This window comes from Rhinolophus hipposideros, assembly GCF_964194185.1.
Source record: "Rhinolophus hipposideros genome assembly, chromosome: 3".
Lineage (NCBI taxonomy): Eukaryota > Metazoa > Chordata > Mammalia > Chiroptera > Rhinolophidae > Rhinolophus > Rhinolophus hipposideros.
The window spans coordinates 55247934-55269634 of NC_138049.1; positions in this window are offsets into that span (position 1 = coordinate 55247934).

Here is a 21701-nt window from a genome sequence, read left to right on the forward strand (position 1 = left end):
ACTTAGACAAATATTTACTTTTTCTACCTCTCAGATGATTTTTCGAACACCTGATATCTCCTTATTTTTCATAGAGACTTTGCTGCTCTGTCAAATCAGACTTTAGACAGGAAGTCTTCCTGGCACACAGTCTACTGAGAGTTAAGGTAAGAATTTTGGCTTAGCACTAGACAGAATCACAGGTTCCTATCCCATCCATTTAACTAGCCTCCTTCCTTTCAGTGTAAACAGTGACTAACTTATGTTGTAGTATCAATAATAACAAAGAAAGAGCCCGAGTGTCTGCCTCTGCTTTAAGGGTCTTGTTATAAAGCACCTGAAGAAAGGGAGTAGACCACACTAGTGCCGCAGCCTCTCTCCTGCTTTTCCCCCTATCATCCGCAGACTGTCTTGGCCTCTGCTACTGGTCACATCTGTAATTTTAGGACCAGCTCCTTCCTCAAAACGATACTCTGGTCTTGGCAGAAAGATGGCATAGGGAAGACCATACTTTATCTTTCTTTCTTTAACCCCCCCCCCCCACCAAATACACCACTAGAACAAAGCTAGTGTCATCAATAAAAGTATGGGAGGAAACTAGAGGTAATTATAGGGGAGAGGAAAAAAATAATGAAAAAAAACACATTTCATGTGATGTTTTTTTTGTAGGTAAAAGTGCCAAACCCTTCACAAGGATGTCCCTTTATGGGTACTTCAATTCTTAGCCTGTTTCCCTATCTGAGCATCCATTTTGAGAGAGAGGAAGGAGAAGGGGAAAGAGAGGGGGAGAGAGGTAGAAAAATCACATAGAGCTCTCCAATCCAGCAGAATGGTCCAGGGTGAACCTTAGTGAGCTGAGTCAGATTCCTTTTCGCTTGTGTGAAGGGAAAATACATCCTTCATTTTTCCTGTGGTTTAGGATCTTCAGGTTAAAACATATGCACAAGGATACACAGACATAAATATGCACATAAAAGCACCCAGTTACAGACATGGTATGTGGTCACTGAGTGCGTGAATTGTGGCTAGTTCAAATTGAAATATGCCATAAGTGTAAAAAATATATGTGAGATTTTGAACATTTGACAGTAAAAAATTAAAAATATCCCATTAATAATTTTTTATTTTGATTACATGTTGAATAATATTTTGGATATATTGCCTTAAATAAAATATATTATTAAAATTAATTTCATGTTAAAAGAACTTTTTTATGCGGCTTCAAGAAAATTTATTTCCTGCATAGCTTGCATTATATTTCTATTGGACAGTGCTAGTCTAGAACTATATTATAGAAGAGAAAGATTTATTTATTTACTTATTTAAATTAAATTAAATTTATTTGATTGACAATGGTTAGTAAAATTACACAGGTTTCCAGTGTACAATTCTGTAATACATCATCTATATATCACATTGTGTGCTCACTACCCATAGTCAGTTCTTCTTCATCAGAAAAAGATTTTTTAACAGCAACATAATTGGGAGCAATTTCTCCTGTTTAACTTTATATAAAGTAGTCTTAGTTACTTTTTTCTCATTCTCCTGCTTTCAGACTTTGGGCAACACGGTACCTCAGATTAAGCTCTAACTGTACAATTTCATCTTTACTTTAGGTCAGCTTAAATTTTTAGGTACATAGACCTTCTCTCAAGATATTCGTGTAAGAAGAGGGATAATACATAATATATTTTACCTTCTCAGCAGTGTCAAAAAAAAAACAAGGAGCCACTTCAAAATGAAGTCGGAACTGCCATGCCAGAGGAACTGCTTTGTGGTTTTATGCCTGAAATCTTTGGAATGTTAAAACAGGACAAAATAACTTTTGAAATGGGTCTGGGGCAACATTGTGCCCCAAAAGAACTGTTTGCAAAGATAACAAGAAAGCAGTTATTGTGACTACTGGACTGATGATTACTGGGCTGAAAATTTAAAATATTATTTAGAGTTAATATCACTATGTTATGTTATCTGCACCGACAGACATGCTTTCCTTCTATTGTTCCCCTTCCTCTTCTCATAAATTCCCATTGTCTTTGTCTCCTAATTGGAAAACTTTTGGGGCTTCTGCCTGAATCAGTGTGTTCCAAATAGCTATTCTTATTGATCTCAAATAAATGCTTATTGCCTCTACCTTTGAAAGGCCTTTCTATTTTTAACACCAGCAAATCCCTCAATGTTGGATAGGATGGGTATAGGGAGAATTGCTGGCACTTTATTAACATTATCACTATTTATTCTTTGCCATCTCCTCATAATTTATCTCAAATTCTTACATCTATATTCAAAAAGGTATTGCCATCTCTATTTTAGGGATGAAAGTACTCAAGACAGTAGAGGTGACTTATCCAAAGCTAGGGTCTAGGAAGTGCTGGAATAGCAATGTAAGTGCCAAAGACTCCATTTTTACTGTGCTAAGCACTCTCAAGGCAGAAGAACTGTGTTATGCATTTAACCTCATGATCATAACATAATGATTAATTAATTGTTATTAATTTTTGTTACTGTACATCAGATGAATGATATATTTGGCATGTTGGCCAGTGGAGGGAAAACTGATTTCTCAAACCATGCAAAAGGGAAGAGGGCTTTTGGGGTTCAAAGGCAATAAATACGAATAAAAATTCATACATATTTTGAAACAACAATGATTTTATAAACAAATTAATTTAAAAATCTTCAAAGAAAAAGTACTGTTATGTTTATGAGCTTGCTTTTGATGTTAACTCTTATTAACTTTTGAAATTATTGAGTTAGTTGCATCTTCCCTAGATGAGGTTTTTGTCCAAATCTGTGCTTGTTCTATTTTCTAATATGCAAAATGTCTGATTTATGCATATGAACTCTGTAGCATAAATATTTGACAAAACCTTGGTGAGTACCTACCTTAGTCCAAGCTTTGAGTTATATGCTAAGAAGACAAATATGACTGTGATGTGGTCCCTTCCCTCCTAGGATTCAATGTTTGGCAAAGGAGGAACAATGCATTGTGGGAAGTGTTGGAAAGCAGAGTCACTTTGGCAACCGTAAGAGGGGCACTTGGTAGGAAGAACTCAGAGATGGCTTCCAAGATCTCCACCTTCTTGTGTACACACCCTGTATAAGCTCCTCCTTTTGAATATGTGCAGAATTCATGAATATGATGGGATAGATAGCATTTTCACAGTTAGGTTACTAATCAGTTGACTTTGAATTAATCAATGGTGAGTTGTCCAGGTGAGCCTGGCCTAATCAGGTTAGCCCTTAACAAGGACTAGGCCCTTCCCGAAGTCAGAGATAGTGAGAGTGTGAGAGGTGTTATAGAAGAGGTCACATGGCAAGGACTTGAGAGCAGCCTCTAGAAGTCGACAGCAGTTCCTGAATGCCAGTTGACAAGACGATGGGGACAACAGTCCTACAACTGCAAGGTAATAATTTCTGCCAACAAGCTGAGGGAGCTTGGAAATAGATCTCCCCCTATTTGAGACTCCAAATAAGGACACAGTTGGTCAATATTTTGATTTCAACCTTGTGACACCCTGCCATGCTGTGCTTGGACTTCTGAACTACAGAACTGTGAGCTAATACACGAGTGCTGTCTTCGCTGTTAAGTTTGTGATAATTTGTTATACAGCTATAAAAAAAACCAATACACACCCCTATGCCAGCCTAGATAGTGGGTTGGCTCCGAGAAAGACTTCATAGGAAGAAAGCATAGCTGAGCTATATGTGGCTGGATCAGTAGGAGGGAGGCAACAACAAAGTGAGTTGTGAAGTAAGGGTGGTACATGCAGAGGAAGACTCTGGAGCAGACAGTCTCTATCTTGACTGCACATTAGAATTACCCAGGGATTAAACATAATTGATGCTTTGGCCCCAGGTCTTGGGACTCTGGTATAATTTCTCAGGGATGCAAGCTGAGTATCAAGATTTAAAAAATCTACCCAGCTGATTCTAAAGTGCATCTAAAGTGGAGGACTATGTTTTGGACAAAATGAAAAGAGTGGAACTACCAGGGCGTCTCGGTCAAAGTGTAGGGTGAATGGGAAGCTGGTTAAAAAACAAAAAAATCAAAAGTAGACACCAGATAGTAAACTTTTTCTAAAAAATCAGAATCTAACTTAAGCTACTGACGAAAGCCTTGGATAGAGGCTTACTTGGTTAGAAAACGAGGGATGTGTGGTGTGCTAGAGAATGGGAGTGCTAGAACTCTGTGAGGGTAGGGAATGTTTGTAATTTTCACAGTTAAATTTCAAGCCTATTTCATGGCATTGGACAGAGCAGGGGCTCAATAAGTGTTTGTTGAATGAATGAAAATGATGGGAGTACTCAGGAAATAAGCTGGAAGTATCACATATATAGGTTGGAAAAGCTACCTATCTATCTTGTAATCTGGGTGATTGTATCCGTAATGTTCTTTCTTTCAAGGCACAGTACTTTCCCCAAAGATGAGTCATTCCAATTGCTTGCCTCATTGCTATTATGTGGAATAGGAGCTGATCCTCCATCTTCATTACTACAAGCTTGATATGGCTAATTGTGCCAACACAAAAGAAAAGAAAAGTAGATCTTGGGTTGCTTTAATAGCTGTATAATGTTCATCTCAAATGACAGACCTGTGGTGAGATAGGTAGATGAGCTCAGGATATGTAAGGCATATTTGTGAAAGGGTATTTAAGCAAATTATGCCCAGGGCTCTAGAATGAATGAGGTTAGTTGAATGAACTCCATTCTCTTCCATTTATTAAGTGCTTACTCTGTGCCCAGTATTGGGCAATACACTGCATTCATTATGATACAACACTTCATTTAATGTTCACCAAACCCATTAAAGTAGAGGTTAATATCTCCATTTTACATATTAAAAAAGCTGAGGTCACATAACTTCTGAGTGATGGAGCCAGGGTTTAAAATGAAATCTGTAGCACTCCAAAATTGGGTCGTTGATTATGATGTTAGGAACAGTTCTATTTGAAAAGGGTGATACTAAAGACTAGGGAATTCTTCTAATGCTACAAAACATATTCATTCTTTAGACATACTACAGTGAAGAATTCTATTTCTAGAAAATACATTGACTCATTGATTTCCATTTTGTGCAAAGTAATGATGTAAAATCAATTTTGGAATTCAGGAGTTAATGTTTGGAGAAGTTTCTGGGCTGTATTAAAATATTTCCAGTAATTTTATAACTTGTGAAACAGGAACAAATAATTAAGAGAGGTTCAAATGTAAATCATCTGAAAGTAAGTTAGTTTTCCAACTCAGATGCCGTCATCCCTCATATCTTATATAAATATTAACGAATACACATGCATGATTTTATAAATACAAAAGATTATTAGATACATACATTAAGCAACTTTGCTCTGTACGTAATGAGCAATGCTATTGTACATATTTTCTTTGATATTTAGGCTATTGAATTTTGATTGTTCATTATATAACACGGGAAAAAATAAACTAAAAAATATTTTTATCTGTCCGATCATCTCTTTTTAATATAAATTCCCCAAAGTGATCCTACCTTTTTATGCGTTGGCCATTTAATTTTTTGGGAAGTACACTTATTAATATGCTGAAAAATAACGTGACTGGATGCATTGCTTAAAAATTTGGATCATTTTATGTATTTACGATAGTCATGATATATGTAGCTATAATAATTTTGGTGCATATTAGAGTGATAATCATGTGATTATTATTTCCACTTCACTTTTTAAGTTTATTTGCAGTCTTATTTTTAGTTTGGATTTTGTCACAAACATTCTTTTGTTTAATTCCCACAAGCTGTAAAGTTTTGTCCTAAAAGTCACATGTGAATTGTTTAGAGGTGACTGGCAGAATATGATATTAATAGGTTATTGACTTCTTAGGTCTTAAAGAGCCAAAGGGAACATCCTTTGCAGCCCCTGCAATGCACTAGAGGTTTGTTTCATTGATTGGTCTGTTTAACCCATCATCTCCAGGCGTTTAAACAATGATATACGCTTGACAAACCTAATATTTCATTTACTATCTGGGGACTGTGGAACAGAAATTAAAGGAAAGAAAGACAAATGGACAGATATACAAGCAGAAAATGATGATAAATGTGAGAGAGAAGGAAAAGACAAATAAAAAAATATAGAACAAAATATTTCTCAAGGACTGGTTATTCTGTGGACTTGGTCTGATTAAAATTCCATCCTGAACACACGGTGTCCCTGGAAACAGAGCAGTCACACCCTGTCGTGTCTCAGGAACACAGGATGAGGAGGATCTTTCAGGATAACTGACAAAACATTCCAGTCACTTTATCTTTTGGAAAAGGCAGGATATTGAGGAAGTAAAAATCTGGGGATCAAATATGCCACGTCTTCATTCATACTTTTCAGTACCTGGAAGTTTCTGTGATAAGTGACTTTAGCTTTTACAGTGCATGTCCTATAAAAAAAAAATCTAGATTTCATCTGCTTCTGTTAACAACTACAAAGCAACAGTATTTAAATACTGAAAGTATGCCAACTATTTCTGAGCTCTTTTAAGAACTTCAGAGACATCATTCTATCAACAAATAGCTACATTTCTGTATGTGTTAGGTACTGGGGGGTGGAGAAGTGGGGGTGGTGAAAGATTTATCACAAAAAAAATGTTTTCGCCTCAAGAAATGGAGAACTGAACAGAACGGTTTAAGTGGTAATCTTATAGTGTGCGTACATTTTTCAATACAGTGTGGGATAGGAGGCAGGGGCGATAAAATTACTGGGGGAATGGGAGAACATGAGGAGGGTCCTGGGTAGTGGGGTTTGGGTCACAGTGGAGGAAGAGAAAGCAAATCTAGCTGAAAGAGGTGCTTCTAAAGGCAGAGGGATTGAAACTAGTGTGAAGTCTGGCAGCATCATTCCCTGAAAGGCATTACAGCTCAGCACAATCCTCGTGTCAGCTCTGGATTCAAATCTCTGCTCCACCAGCTGTCCAATTCTGGGAAGGCCATTTCACACATGTAGATACCACAGGGTGACAGTAAGAAATACATCCTCAATAAATATTAGCTACTGTTGTTGTTTTAGAAATCAATCATTCTAAGGTAGAGCAATATAATGGGGGTCTATATGATTATAACTGACTTTAGTCTTTTTCCTCTGAAGCATAGAGGAAGCACAGAGAAAACCTAACTTTCTAAGGCCATAAATCGACAAGCTTGGAAGCCTCTTTCCTGCCTACCTCTGGCCTTAATTCTTAATATACTTTTCCTTTATCACCTCCCAGTCAATTTGATAGGGATTATGTGAGTATATACAGGCTTAAAGTCATGAGAGCAAGGGTTCACTGTTAAGATACATAAAATCATAACGTTTTATCCATGTCAATGTTCTGGGGCTTCATAATACAGCACACCTAATCCATTCACAAAAATCACCAAAATGGTTTATTAACTTGATGAGAAAATTAGACAAACATATTTGACTTCATTTACTTGCAGGAAATAAATTTAGATTTAGAAACTATTATTCAACTATTCATTCGTTCATTTATTCAAAATATTTACCATGTTCTGTATCAAGTACTATCTCAACACTCAAACACTTCAATTAGGAAATGTACTTTTGTGTTGAAGTCAAAATAACAAAAAAGAAATATGACTTTAGATAAATGTTTAATGAGAGGAGTGAAATAATCGAATTATCTTCCAAGAATTTAAGATGGAGAAAATAGTCACTTTTCTTTATTAGATCTCTAGCAGACAAACATATATTTTGGTTCAATTTCCAAAGTAAGATTTGTGCTGGCTTCTGTTGAATATTAGGTCAGTTCTCATTAAGCAACACAGTGTCAAATAATGATAATAATATTGCAATACAAACTTTGACATCTGGAACTAAATAATAAAATCATTGATACTGAAGATAGAAACAAGGAGGGTATTAAGCCATAAACTTCACCTGGCATCTTTCATTAGAGTCTGAATAAAATTCTTCATTGGAATTTGCAACACTGCTTGTAGTTCATCTTATTACTTTTACAGTGGACAAACATCCATGTAATTAGAGTGTATTTGCAGTATTACACGCCTATTTGTAGCCTGAAGATTAGATACCAATTGGATATTATCATTTAATGGCAAGTATAATTACCATGAAGCTTGTTGTCTGCCTCTAAGAGTTTACATTTTAATACTGCTACAACTATACAGCTATTTTTCAGTGAGCTTATATCTGTATTATTATTTAATAACCATATCCATACAGGATGTAATAAAATCATGTTTAAGTCACTGTTTAAAAAAACGAATCAGCTATATAAAAAAATACATGATAAATATTTAACATGGCATTTTCTATTTTTACACTAATTTCCAATGCAAGTTATCATAACCATACTCGTATATCTAGTTTCTTGGGAGCATGCAAGAGTTGTGCCTTCAAGGATTTGAAGCTTACTGTAATAATAGTAATACTGCCATATGTTTGTATGGCAGCACTTATTTTCAAAGTGCCTTCATGAAGATTAAGCTTCACATTATCCTCAGGGGTTAGTGAAGAGAGGGGATTAAGAGTCTCTTTTAACCAGAAGGCAATTTGGGATCAGAAGAGTTATGCTCAAAATCCTGGGAGCAAAGTTAATACTTCTGAGTCATAAATAGTGTCCTTTTTACCTGTCTATATGTTGTGGAAGTTCAATAGTAGCGTGATCATAGTCTGAACATAGTTTCTGAAGCATTCGTTCGTTCATTCATTCATTCATTCATTCATTCATTCATTCACTTAGCCATTTATCTATGCATTCATTCACACTGTGAGTGACAAGAGCTATGCAATGGGGCTCACCCAGTGCAAAGCTGGCTGTGCTGGGGAAACTGAGAATGAAGCCAAAGCCATCCAGTGGTCAGACAGACAGTAGAGATTTCAGAAGAATGGCATAAAGAGGGACAAGAAAAACATTTCTGGTGTCAATGAAAGGAGGCAAATGTGGTACTGGATGAGCCACCAATATCTCTGGACCAGTGTTGGTAAATGTTTAACCACCTGTTCTCCAGGGTTTCAAAGCCCTGATTTGCTGATTTTCATGGTGTAAATGATCCCACTGGGGCTGATTTCAAGCTACCTCTGTGATGTCCCTGATGGTGGAATTGGGCAGTCGCACATAATTATGTAGTATTTCCATCATATAGATACAACAGCTATAAATAGCCTCAAAAACATAGGTCCTAGTAAAACGTAAAATTATTAATTGGTGATGAGTTTTGAGTATTGATTATCTTTGTTTTATATAGCTTCTTTAATTATAAGTTCATAAAATTTTATTTTGAATAATGGCTTTGTTTATTGGTTAGCTTGCAAAACACCTGAAAATTTAACAACTGTTTCTCTCCAGCTGGTGTTAATTAGTCTAGCACACACTTCTCTGGACCACCCTCCCCCCACTTTCTAAAACTTAGGGGGATCCAGAAGCTTGGGTCCTGTATCAGTTTGCTAGGATTCCCATAATAAATACTGTAAACTGGATGTCTTGAAACAACAGAAATTTATTATCTCACAGTTCTGGAGGCCAGATGTCTGAGATCAAGTTGTCAGCAGTCAGTTCCTTCTGAGGGCTGTAAAGGAGAATCTGTTCCATGCCTCTCTCCTAGTGTCTGGTGGTTTGCTGGCAAGCTTTGGCCTTCCTTTGCTCGCACAGGCATCACCCTGGTTTCTGCCTTCATGGTCACATGATGTTCTCCCTGCATACATGTCAATCTCTTTGTCAAAAATTCCCCTTCATTTAAGGACACAGTAATATAAGGCCCACTCTAATGACCTCATCTTAACCGATTAATGCAATGTCCTAATTTCCAAATAAAGTCATATTCTGAAGTACTAGGGCTTAGGAGTTCAATACATGAATTTTTGGTGGACACCATTCAACTCATAATAGGCCCTGACTTTGAACACTTTCCCTTATCTCTTCTTATCACGTTACTGTTTACCTCACGAAATAGATTGATCGTTCTAAACTCCAACTCACTCTGTAGAACCCAACTCAAATTGTGACTCCTCTTTAAATCTTTCCTGGCCCTTTTCTGTCCTTTCAACCCTCAAGCCATGGTGGCAGACTTGTGCTTCTCTGCCCTATGTGGTACGTGGTACAGACTTCTGCTCTGGTTAAGTGCACAGGCTGCTCTGAAGTCAGAGCTGCATTTAAATTACTGCTTTGTTCACTTCCTGAATGAACTGCACAACCTCTATGGCTTCTGTTTCCCCATCAAGAAAATGTGGGTTATAAAATTAACTTTCAAGGTTGTTAATGAGAAAATGAATGTAAACATGGGAGCATAAACTACTATAAACCAAGTACTCAACAAATGCTAGCTGCTCCATTGTTAATGCTCCTTGCACTCTCCAAGGTACACTTGCAGTCCTTGTGGTTTGGTGTGTTCTTCATTCACTAGGAGGCACTTAATTCCTGGTAGCCTGGACTGTGCTATGCCCATCTTTACCTGCTCACAGGCATATGGCTGCTACTCGATAAATGATGGCTGAAACCACATATTTCTAATAATATTTTATGTTTGTTAATGATGACGAAAGTCTCATCTTCTAACTCATAGTTATCTCTCCATTATATCCCAGGCTAACAAGGAAGTGTGTCTTTTAAAGCTGACCTGAGAGTTTAAATATTTCAGCTATATGTCCATCAGTATATCAATGTAACGTACAAAACATGAAATGATGTCATGCCATTTTTAAACTTTTTGAGATAATTGTAGATTTACATGAAATTATAAGAGGTAACAGAGAGATCCTGTGTGTGTGTGTGTGTTTTACTCATTTTCCCCAAATGGCAACATCTTGCAAAACCATAATATAATATAACCAGGATGCTGACTTCAATACAGTTAAGATAACGACAGGTCCATCACCATAAGGATCCTTCAGGTAGCTATATTAGCCACACCCATTTATCTGTCAACAAATTATGTTACAGAATGTCTACCATTTTACATTCCCATCAGCAATATATGCGATCCAGTTTCTCTCCATCCTCACTAACATTTGCTATTGCAAGTATTTTTTATTTTAGGCATTTTCATAGGTAAGTAGAGATATTTCATGTAGTTTTAAATTGCATAATGGCTAGTGACGTTTAACATCTTTTCATGTGCCTGTTTGCCCTCTTTGTACCCTCTTCAGTGAAATGTCTCTTCACATTTTCTGCCATTTTCTAATTGGATTGTTTTATTGCTGTTTAAGTTTGAGAGCTCATTATATATTCTAGCTACTAGTTCTTTTGTTGGATATGTGGTTTCCGAATACATTCTCCCCATATGTAGTCTATCTTTTCTTCTTAACAGGGTGTTAAACAGAGCAAAAGTTCTTAATTTTGGTAAAGTTTAATTTATCATTTTTCCCTTTTATGAATTATGCTTTTCTTATCAAGTCTAGTAAACCTCTGCCTAGCCCTATATTCTGAAGATTTTTCTCCTATGTTTTTAATATAAGTGTTATAGATTTATATCTTACATTTAAGTTCATTATGCATTTTGAATGAATTTTTGTATAAGATGAGAACCTTAGTTTGAGGTATTTATTTATTTATCTATTTATTTACCTATGGATGTTCAATTGCTTCACTACCATTTGTTGAAAAGGCTATCTTTCCTTCATTGATTGCTTTCAAATCTTTGTCAAAAATCAGCTGGACCTCCGATAAGGTCAATATCCAAAATATTGGGGACAATAAGGGGACAGTATCCTAAATAAAAAAGAACTCATATCACTCAACAACAGAAAAAGCAAACAGTCTAATTAAAAGATGGGCAGAGGACCTGAACATACACTTCTCCCAAGAAGATACATAAATGACCAACAAATATATGAAAAAAATGCTCAACTTCACTAGCTACTAGGGAAATGCATATCAAAACCACAATGAGAGCACTTCACATCTGTTAGAATGGTTATTATCAACAAGGCAAGGAATAACAAGTGTTGGAGAGGCTGAGGAGAAAAAGGAACCCTCATACACTGTTGGTGGGAATGTAAATTGGTACAATCATTATGGAAAACAGTATGGAGATTCCTGAAAAAGTTAAGAATAGAATTACCAAACAACCCAGCAATCCCTCTTCTGGGTATCTACCCAAAAAATCTGAAAACATTTATCCATAAAGATATAGGTATGCCTATGTTCATTGCAGCATTATTCACAGTGGCCAAGACATGGAAACAACCAAAGTGTCCTTTAATAGATGATGGGATAAAGAAGATGTGGCATATATATACACAATGGAATATTACTCTGCCATAAGAAAAGATGGAATACTGCTATTTGTGACATGAAATTATCATGTTAAATGAAATAAATCAGACAGAAAAAGTTGAAAACCATATGACTTCAGTCATATGTGGGATATAAAACTGAAAACAACAAAGGAATAAAACAAATCAAAAATCAAATACTCATAGACAAAGACAATACTTTAGTGGTTACCAAAGGGTAAGGGGGGAGGGGGATGATAGAAGAGGGAAAACGGGGTCAAATATATGGTGATGGAAAGAGGACTGACCCTAGGTGGTAAACACACAAAGCAATATATAGATGATGTATTATAGAAATGTACCATGTTTCCCCAAAAATAAAACTTAGTCAGACAATCAGCTCTAATGCATCTTTTGGAGCAAATATTAATATAAGACCCGGTCTTATTTTACTATAAGATTGGGTCTTATGTAATATAATATAATATAAGACCAAGTCTTATATTAATTTTTGCTCCAAAAGACGCATTAAAGCTGATTGTTGGGCTAGGTCTTATTTTCGGGGAAACACGGTACACTTGAAACCTATATAATTTTACTTATATAATGTCACCCCAATAAATTTAATTTAAAAATAGACTGGAGACAGACTTTGATTTCAATACAAGGAAGAGTTGTCTCTCAGAGCTATTCAGCAATGTAATGAACTGCTTATATGATTGGGAGGGTCTCATCCCTGAAATGTTTTGTCTTCTCAATAAAATATTGGTTAAAGGTTAAAAAAAAAAATCATTGGTTAAAGGTTAAAAAATATTGGTTAAAGGTTAAAAAAAAATCAGTTGGGCATAATCTGTTTCTGTTTTTTTTTAAATTGATCTATGTGTCTATGTCTCTTCCACAGAGTTTTGATTACTGCAGAATCTCGAAATTGGATAAACTAATTCTTCCTACTTTATTCTTTTTCAAATTATTTTGGCTATTCTAGTTCCTTTGTTCTTCCATGTAAAATTTTAGATTAATCCTGTCTGTGTATAAAAAACATCTTGCTGGAATTTTGGTAGGAATTGCATTAAATCTACAATATGGAGAGAATGAACATCTTTACTCTGTTAAGTCTTCTAATTCATGAACAAAGTATGTATTTCTATTTATTTAGAAATTATTCTTTGATGTCCTCCTCAGAATTTTGTAGTGTTTAATGTACAAGTCCTGTAAATGTTTTGTTAGGTTTACACCCAAGTATTTCATTTTTTTCCGAGTAATTGAAAATAGCATTGTATTTTTAATTTTGGTGTTCATAATATATGGAAATATAATTGATTTTTGAATGTTTGTCTGGTGGCCTTGTTGAACTAATTTATTAATTCTGGGAGGTTTTTTTGGGGGGGAGGTAGATTCTTTGGGATTTCCTATATAGATATTCATGTAATGTACACATAGGGAGAGTTGTATTTCTTTCTTTTTCTTTTTCTTTCCTTTTTTTTTTTATTAGTTTCAGGTGTACAAAACAATAATAGCTAGACATTTCACCCTCACAAAGTGATAAGTCCCCTCCCCCAATCTATTGCCCCTCTGACATCGTATATAACTATTACAATTCCATTGACTCTATTCCTTATGCTGTACTCCATATCGCGTATATATATATATATATATATATATATATATATATATATATATATATATATATATATATTATAGTTGAAATAAATCATTATTCAGCTTCAGCTTCAGGTGTACACTGCAATAGTCAGGCACCTACACCATCCATGAAGTGGTCTCCCTTATTAGACATGTACTCATCTGACACCCTACAAAATCTTTACAACATTATTGATTATATTCCCCAAACTGTCTTTCATGTCCCTGTAGCAATATTGTAGTTACCAATCTTTCCTTCTTTTTTTGATCTGTATGTCTTTTATGTCATTTTCTTGCATTATTATACTGACTAGAATTCGGGCCAGAATTTCCAGGCTCACCACATGGTCTTCATTAATACCATGGGCAGAATTTTATCACACCTTGGCAAGGTTGAAGTCTACATTTTCTATTCAGCATTTGCTAGTGAAGGTGGGAGTGGAGCCATAGTTTTCTCTGTGGTGTTTGGCTGGAGCAGAGCAGTTATTATCTACAAGTTTTCTGTTTTGCTAGGCTGTCCATTTCCTTATCTTTTGGATAGAGACATAGTGTTGTTTTTGTGGCTTTTTCGGTCTATACCTGTAGATATTTCAAGATTGCTGAGTTCTCCAGCACCTCACTTGGTAGGAATTATGCAGCAGAATTCCTGGTAGGAATTATGAGGTGGGATACACGAGGCAAAACAAAAGCCCAGTGAGCTATTGACATGGCGTTCCTCAGTTCTGAGGCTGCTAGCAGGTCTGTCTTTTCTCTTCACTTATCAGAGTCTTCTTATGTTTGTTTTATATATAGAATTTCCAGAGTTTTTAATTGTGCTTAGTGGGATAAATCGAGAAAGGTATGCTAATTCCTTCTTATGGGAAGTGATAGTCTAACCTCACAGTTTTAAAGACAATGTGCTATGAATACATTTCTAAAGGTTTAAAGAAACGCTCAATTTCTGTAAGTAGGTAATTTTTAATTCTTTTAATAAGCATGATAGTTTCAGAAGTTTTAATTTTAATTGAGAGTAAAAAGCAACTACCAAGATTACTAATGACAAAATAGTAAGAACTTAAAAGTTCTAAGTTTCTATAGTAAAAAATGCGATATAATGTGATATAATTAAGTGGGTAAAAAATGGTAGGTAATAGCATATAATGTTTTATCAACTAGAAATACATTTATAAAGTACTTAAAAATTCATAGTTTTATGGAATATAAAAAAACCATTATGGGAATGATAGTCTGGTTTTCATCCATACATTTCAAATACAGTTTCTTCGGAGATACAGAAGCAAAACATTTAGGATGAAACACAGGGTTTGAATTCTGAGTTCTGCCAATTACTAGCTTTTCAAGCTTAGGGAAGTTTTTAAATCTTTCTCATCTGTAAACCAAGACTATGGTGGTTGTGAGGATTAATTGAGACAATCTATGTACAACTTGTAGCACATAGCAGCTACTCTACAAATGGTACATCTCTGTCTTCCACAGGATTAGGAGTTCATGTTGATTCAGATGAATTACATTTCATACTCCTACCCAGGTGTCTTTGTGATCTGACATTTTAGAATAAAATGTGCACTGAGGAAATACGAAAGGAAATTGCCTTTAAAAACTTGGAAAGAGAAGTGTGGCCGACATGGCAAACAATAAGCCTGATCCTTTCTATTTAAAAATAATTTCATTACTATCTAACACAGAGATGGAAAGAGAGGCCGTGCTCTGCTGTTAGGTATCTGTTGAGTAAGGCCACACAGAAAACTTTAAAACAAACAATGGTAATTCTATTCCAACTTCCTTTTAAAACAATGATAAAAATTCTTTACATTTGTATACTGCTTTGCAGTTGACAAAGAGCTTTCACATACATTATCTTGTTTCAAAGAGACTGGAAGGCGCCTTTCCTGCCCTGATTGATGCTTATGAAAGTACTACTTTCCCCTGGGCTGCAGTCATCAATAGTCAATGAGAAGAAAGGGTAGCGTTTTTGGAAATGCTTTGCTGCCAGGTAACTGCATTAACTCTGCTATTGTTGAATAGAGTTGTGTATTAACTGGGCTGTGGGATATCATCCATGTCAACTAATGAATATTTGAATCCTTATTCCTCGTGGAGCAGTGTTGGAGACCCACTCCTCTTGGCGTGAGTGTGCTCCCTCAGGGTCCAGATGCTCAATGATCTTCTGTCTGACGACTATCGCCATTTCAGCAAAACCTACACTAAATATATCTAAACCCTAAAGAAAAAAAAATGCAGCAGGTGCATAAAAGAGTGAAATCCTTGTTGTGTGGAACAAGGATTCTACTGTTCTGAGGACAGAAAGTGGTCCCATTTGTTGAAGTCACGGAAGGTATATTTTGCGTGCATTAAAGGCACTTTCCACAGTAGGAGCTGTGGTGTGCAGATGACCGCTTTGTCCGTGCAAGTATTTACCATCACTCTGGCAGGGGACAGACAGCTCTTAAAAGGGCTTCCTGTACTGTTTGGGAATCTGGGGAAGAGGGTTTCTAAGGGCTCTGGATTCCAGATGCTCTGCTCCGGAGATTCCTATTTGTTTTCTCATTGTTTCATGCTCTGTGGAACCACTCCTTAGGTTTTCTGTTTCTCTTGATGTCAAGCGGTGTGCACAGCCTGTTGGTTGAAAACGGAAGCAAAACATAAAACACATTATGCTTTCTAGGAAAATCAGTGGGAGCTGAGGTAGATATGAAACTGGCAAATCAGCACCTCTGAGCCAGGGACATTCTCCACTGTGTTTCGTTTTAGAGTTATATAGGATTTCTTCACCATTCTATTCTCCATAAATTGTAGTGCTCTTGACATTTTTCCACTGAAATTCCTAAAGCTTCAGCCTGAGTCCCAGGTTTCAGCAGGCTAGTTTCAACCAGCTGCTTTAATACCACACTGTGAGGTCAGCCAACACCCCATGTGAGGACAAGGGATTTGTTCTGTGAATGAGCCACGTCCACACCTTAGGATCTGTCACCTGTAATGACCCAGTTCCAGAAATTACTTTAAATAATATCTGTTTTTGTGGCAAATGACAGTAACTCAGCCACAAATAGCTAAAAGCTAGAAAGACTTGTTACTAGCAAGTGCTGTGGTGGAGCTGACTTCAATCACAGCTAGGTAAGAATTATATGTAGACTATAACCTAGTTATTCTGAATGAGTGTAGGTAGAAGGATTAAAGATAAAGGGACTAGGGAGAAGGATTATTTTTAATATGCAAAAATGAAACAAAGTTAAAAATACTATTTCTTTTTAGGGATAGCTATCATAATATATGAGCATGTTTATCTCTTATAACATTCAGCTCAGTGCCATATATGATTGTCCTAGTTTATTTCACTTGTAATTGATTGTTCAGTGTTTGCCTGCCTTGTCAGACTGGAATTTCCTTGAAATCAAGTCAGATTTTATCATTTATATAAAGCTTATCACTATATAAACAAACTTGTTGAATGAATGAATGAATGAATGAATGAATGAATGAATGAATGAATGAATGAAAAGAGTGAAATCTAGCATGGCATGGTTGAAAGAATTGGGTTCTAGAATCAGACAGAGTTTTATTTAAATCTGAGCTCTGCCATCTTTTAATATGCTGTGGACTCAGTAAATTATTTAACTTTTAAACCTCAGTTTCTCAACTGTAAAAGTTGGATAATATACATATTTATTTGTCCACATCGTTGTGAGAATTAAAGATAATGTATTTAAAGGATCTGGTAGAGGTAAACACTCAATAAGTGTTAGTTACTCTTAGTGTTATAACAAAAGACTGATAATTGTTAAGGGTATTGAGGAAGGAAAGGCATGAACTTATCACTTTATACAAAAAATTTGTATTTGAACTTATCACTTTATACAATAAATTTTAGAGGTGGGTGTAGTGTGTCATGCAATCATAGGGAAGGGCCATTCAGTAAGCAAAGCTGCCATATTGTACAACTTCAGAAATCTCATGCACATCGTTGTCTGTTGAATGGAAAGCACTGCAAAGCTGCCATTTACATAGCTTATTGATTGAACCATATGAAATGGCTGATACTCAACCATTTTGACATACAAGGATAGAAATGGGAATGTGCCCCCTGGAACTGAGCCACATGATGGGTCCTTTAATGGGAAGAATCAGAGATTTCCTAGTGGCAATCGTATCCCAGATGAACTGTGGAAGATAAAGAGGAGTCATTGTAGTGAAGAAGTGGGGCTGGCAAACGCCAAGCAATAGAGGCTTGACACAGCATTGTGAAGGGCAAGAGATTCAATGTTTCTGAGGCTAGAGATTGAGGCCAGGTGAGAAGGACATAAATCTAGAGAGGTAAACAAGATTGGATTATTTATTATGCTGGTGCAAAAGTAATTGTGGTTTTTGCAATTATTTTTAACCTTTTAAACCACATTGACTTTTACACCAACCTAAAAATTAGGCTACATAGACTATAGTCTTGAAGCAAAATTATAGAGTGGCTATTAGGGAAGATACTAATTCTAGAATCTCAAACAGTCCTGTTGGTCCCTAAATTAGATATCCCATCCATCACTTCAGTCTCAATCAGGTCCACCCTTCAATCTCTCATGGCACCTCATTCTTTTCTTTTACAGAACTGGCCGCATTTTGAGATTGTGGAGTACATTTATTTGTTTGCTTAATAGGTCGTAAACTACAGGATGGTGGAGACCTTGTCCAATTCATTTAAAATTAGCTATTCTGTGCCTAGCACAGTGCCTGAAACTAAGTCGAGATTCAGTAAATAGTGGTTGAAGCAGTGAGCAGGTAACAAATTTTTCTTAGTCTCCTATCTCCATACCAATGTCTCCCTGCTGAAAATACTTTAGAGTCCATTTGAAGGAGCCTATAGGAGAGCCATCTCTAACACTTGTCCCAATTACCCAATTCACACAAAAGGGGCCCTTTAGCTCAAGTATCAGGTGTGTGAGGAGATGGCCTCCTTTGTTCCCGACTCTTGGGTATTCTGGACCCAAGTCTGTGTGACACCAGGTGACAAATCAGGGTTGGCTGCATGCCAAGACAGAGACGCACAGAGAAGTGTTGCACATTTTTCTTAACACACTAACTCAAGACCTCTTAGTTGGCGATGAAGAGGTTTGAATGTTGAGGATAATAAATAGAGAAAGCATCTTAAGTTTTTACTAAACCCAAGGCCATTTGTTACCGAGTATCATCTGAGAGACATGTTAGTTATAAGAATGCAGTGAGCGATTCAATTTGGCAGGTGTTTGGAGATTGTAAGCACTTGAATTAGATCTTGTACTACATCGTTAGCCTCCAAAGGGAGTGGTTATGTGCCTGTTGTTTGGTTCTGGCCTCTGAATATCAAGTATATCCGGGCTATATTATAGTGACTAGTTTTTTTACTTTAAAACCATAAGACAAATCCAGAACATTTCCCTCTTGTATTGAGTTTTGTAAATTATGTTCAATGTACTTTATTAAAAAAAAGAAACAGTGAAACAGGCTTGACAGAAGTACGGAATATGACTATCCTTATTCCTCTGAAATGCTCACCTCACTGTGAACAGGGCTTGATCTCCTAAGTTCTTTTAAAACTACGTAAACAATTGTCTTGTATAACATACCAACTGCATCTTCCTCCCCTGAAACGCAGAAATCCACTTTCAATGAAAACATTTAATATTTGGTATTCAGTATGTGATGATGTGAAAGATAAACTACTTAACTACAGAGAGATAAGATCCATTCAAATAAAAACGCTTCCAGAAACCTGATGTTGCTGATTACTCAGAGTATTTTTTTTTTTTAATTAATTTTATTGGGGTGACAATTGTTAGTAAATTTACATAGATTTCAGGTGTACAATTCTGTATTACATCGTCTATAAATCCAATAGACTTTGTCTTCGGGGGAGAAAGGAAGACATTGTGGCTGTTCAACGATTAGACTTAAAATACTCTGAGTACTCTGGGTGGTGAATACTCAGAGTATTTTAAGTCTAATCGTTGAACAGCCACAATGTCTTCCTTTCTCCCCCGAAGACAAAGTCTATTCCTTGTCTTGGGTAGTTAAAACAAAACATTTAATGCTAATCTTAAAAATCTTAAAATTTTCATAGTGAGCAACGATTTTGGAGAAGAACCTTATATTTGAAATCTCTGATAGTCCTTAAATATTGCTGCTTATAAGAGACATCCCTTAAGTGTTTCTTTTAAGGGGCTTCTTCTTTAAAATTTCCGTGAAATTAGCTTTGGCTCTCAAAGAATTGGGTTAAGTTGGATGCTATATGAAGACATAATAGTGGAAAACCAGCTAGATTTGGGAATGAAAATTCTAAAACCATTTAAAACAATGCTAATTTGTACTTACGGAGTTATGGGGAGAGCATTACTGTCAGTGCTCAGCCAAACCAGAAATCCTGGTGGAAAAGAGCCTATTGATGCAAGATTCTACCAACAGAAATCCTACTATGGGCCAGAAACTGTTGTGAGATTTAAGGACTGGGGGAAAAAAAGTAGTTGTTTTATCAGACAGTCATTAGTGGTGGATGCTATTTTAGTCACCTGCAAAAGCTAAGGTGGCTCCTTACATAGTCAACTGAACAATTGATGATTATTCGGGCACCCAAGGAGAAAGTCTACTAAACAAACCTTTAAGAAGCAGACATTTTTCTCTAGGAATTCACAAATTATAGCCTCATCAACAGAGCTGGAGTGATCCATCACTGCCCTGGAGACTGAATAATAATTTAAACACACACACACACACACACACACACACACACACACACACACACACACACAGAAACAGTAAAGCCTTCCGTACTAAGGCATGTTTGCAGAAGAAGAAGAAGACCTGAAATACAAGATGCATCTCATTAGGAGCTAACCAGTTAGCCCACACTTTATTTGCATTGCAGTTAAGTGCAAGGTGTATTTCAACCCAATACATGGAAATGTTTATTTTTTTCTTCCCTTTTGAAAAGCTTCTGGTTTTAGAGTTAACTCCACCTGTTGAAGGGAAGAAGCCCAAACTAAAGACTGGCTTCCTGCAGAAAGGTGTTAGGGATTCTGCAGTTTTTTGCTTTACATGAGGTTAAACAGTGGCTTGGAAGTTTTCACTCTCATATTCTCTGAACTCTGTCGGGCAGCTCTACAGAGCTAGGACCCTTCCTTCTGTAATAGTGATAACCCTTGGAGGGAAGAGAAAGAAGCCAGTGCTGATGTGAAGGCAGGCAGGATGGCGAGGGGGCTTTTGGGAAGGGCAGAGCAATTAACTACTATCCTCCACTGTAGAGAACCTCATTTCTCTTGATCTCACAGTAGACTTCAGCCAGTGACCAGGATTCTTTACAGTGAGTGAAACAGAGAATGACGCTACAATACCAAAGAGGAGACCTGCTCTGGTCCAGCGTTCATAGTGAGAGAACTTTCATAATGAGGCTTGTGGATAAAGGACTGACATCCTTTACAGAAGAGGGAAGTGCAAATCGGGTGCGTCTGAGCTGATCTCTCTGAGCCCTGTCACCTCTGAACAGGTTTGGAGCTTTCAAGCCCCTTGAAGTTTTAAAAAGGCACTGATTTCAGCATGAGATGTTTGCTGCACTGTGCTCAGCTGGAATGAAACGAAGGGGAGGAAAAGTAGCTTCTTTCTTGCATTCAGAAAGCAGAGGCCAATTGAATAGATTCTACTTAAACTGATTGCGTTTGTAGTTTTTTGAAGAAAAAAAAAGCTAAGAAGTTTAAATCCTATTCACTAAGTTCACAAAAACAAAACCCCGTCACAGAAGGACTCTGAGAAGTGCACATATCCTTACAAGAGATGGAGAATTTAAAACAAGCTTCATTAAATAAGTCCCTTTCAAACTGGCTTCTTAGTATAATTCAGTATCTCATACTTTTCTGCCTTGTTTTA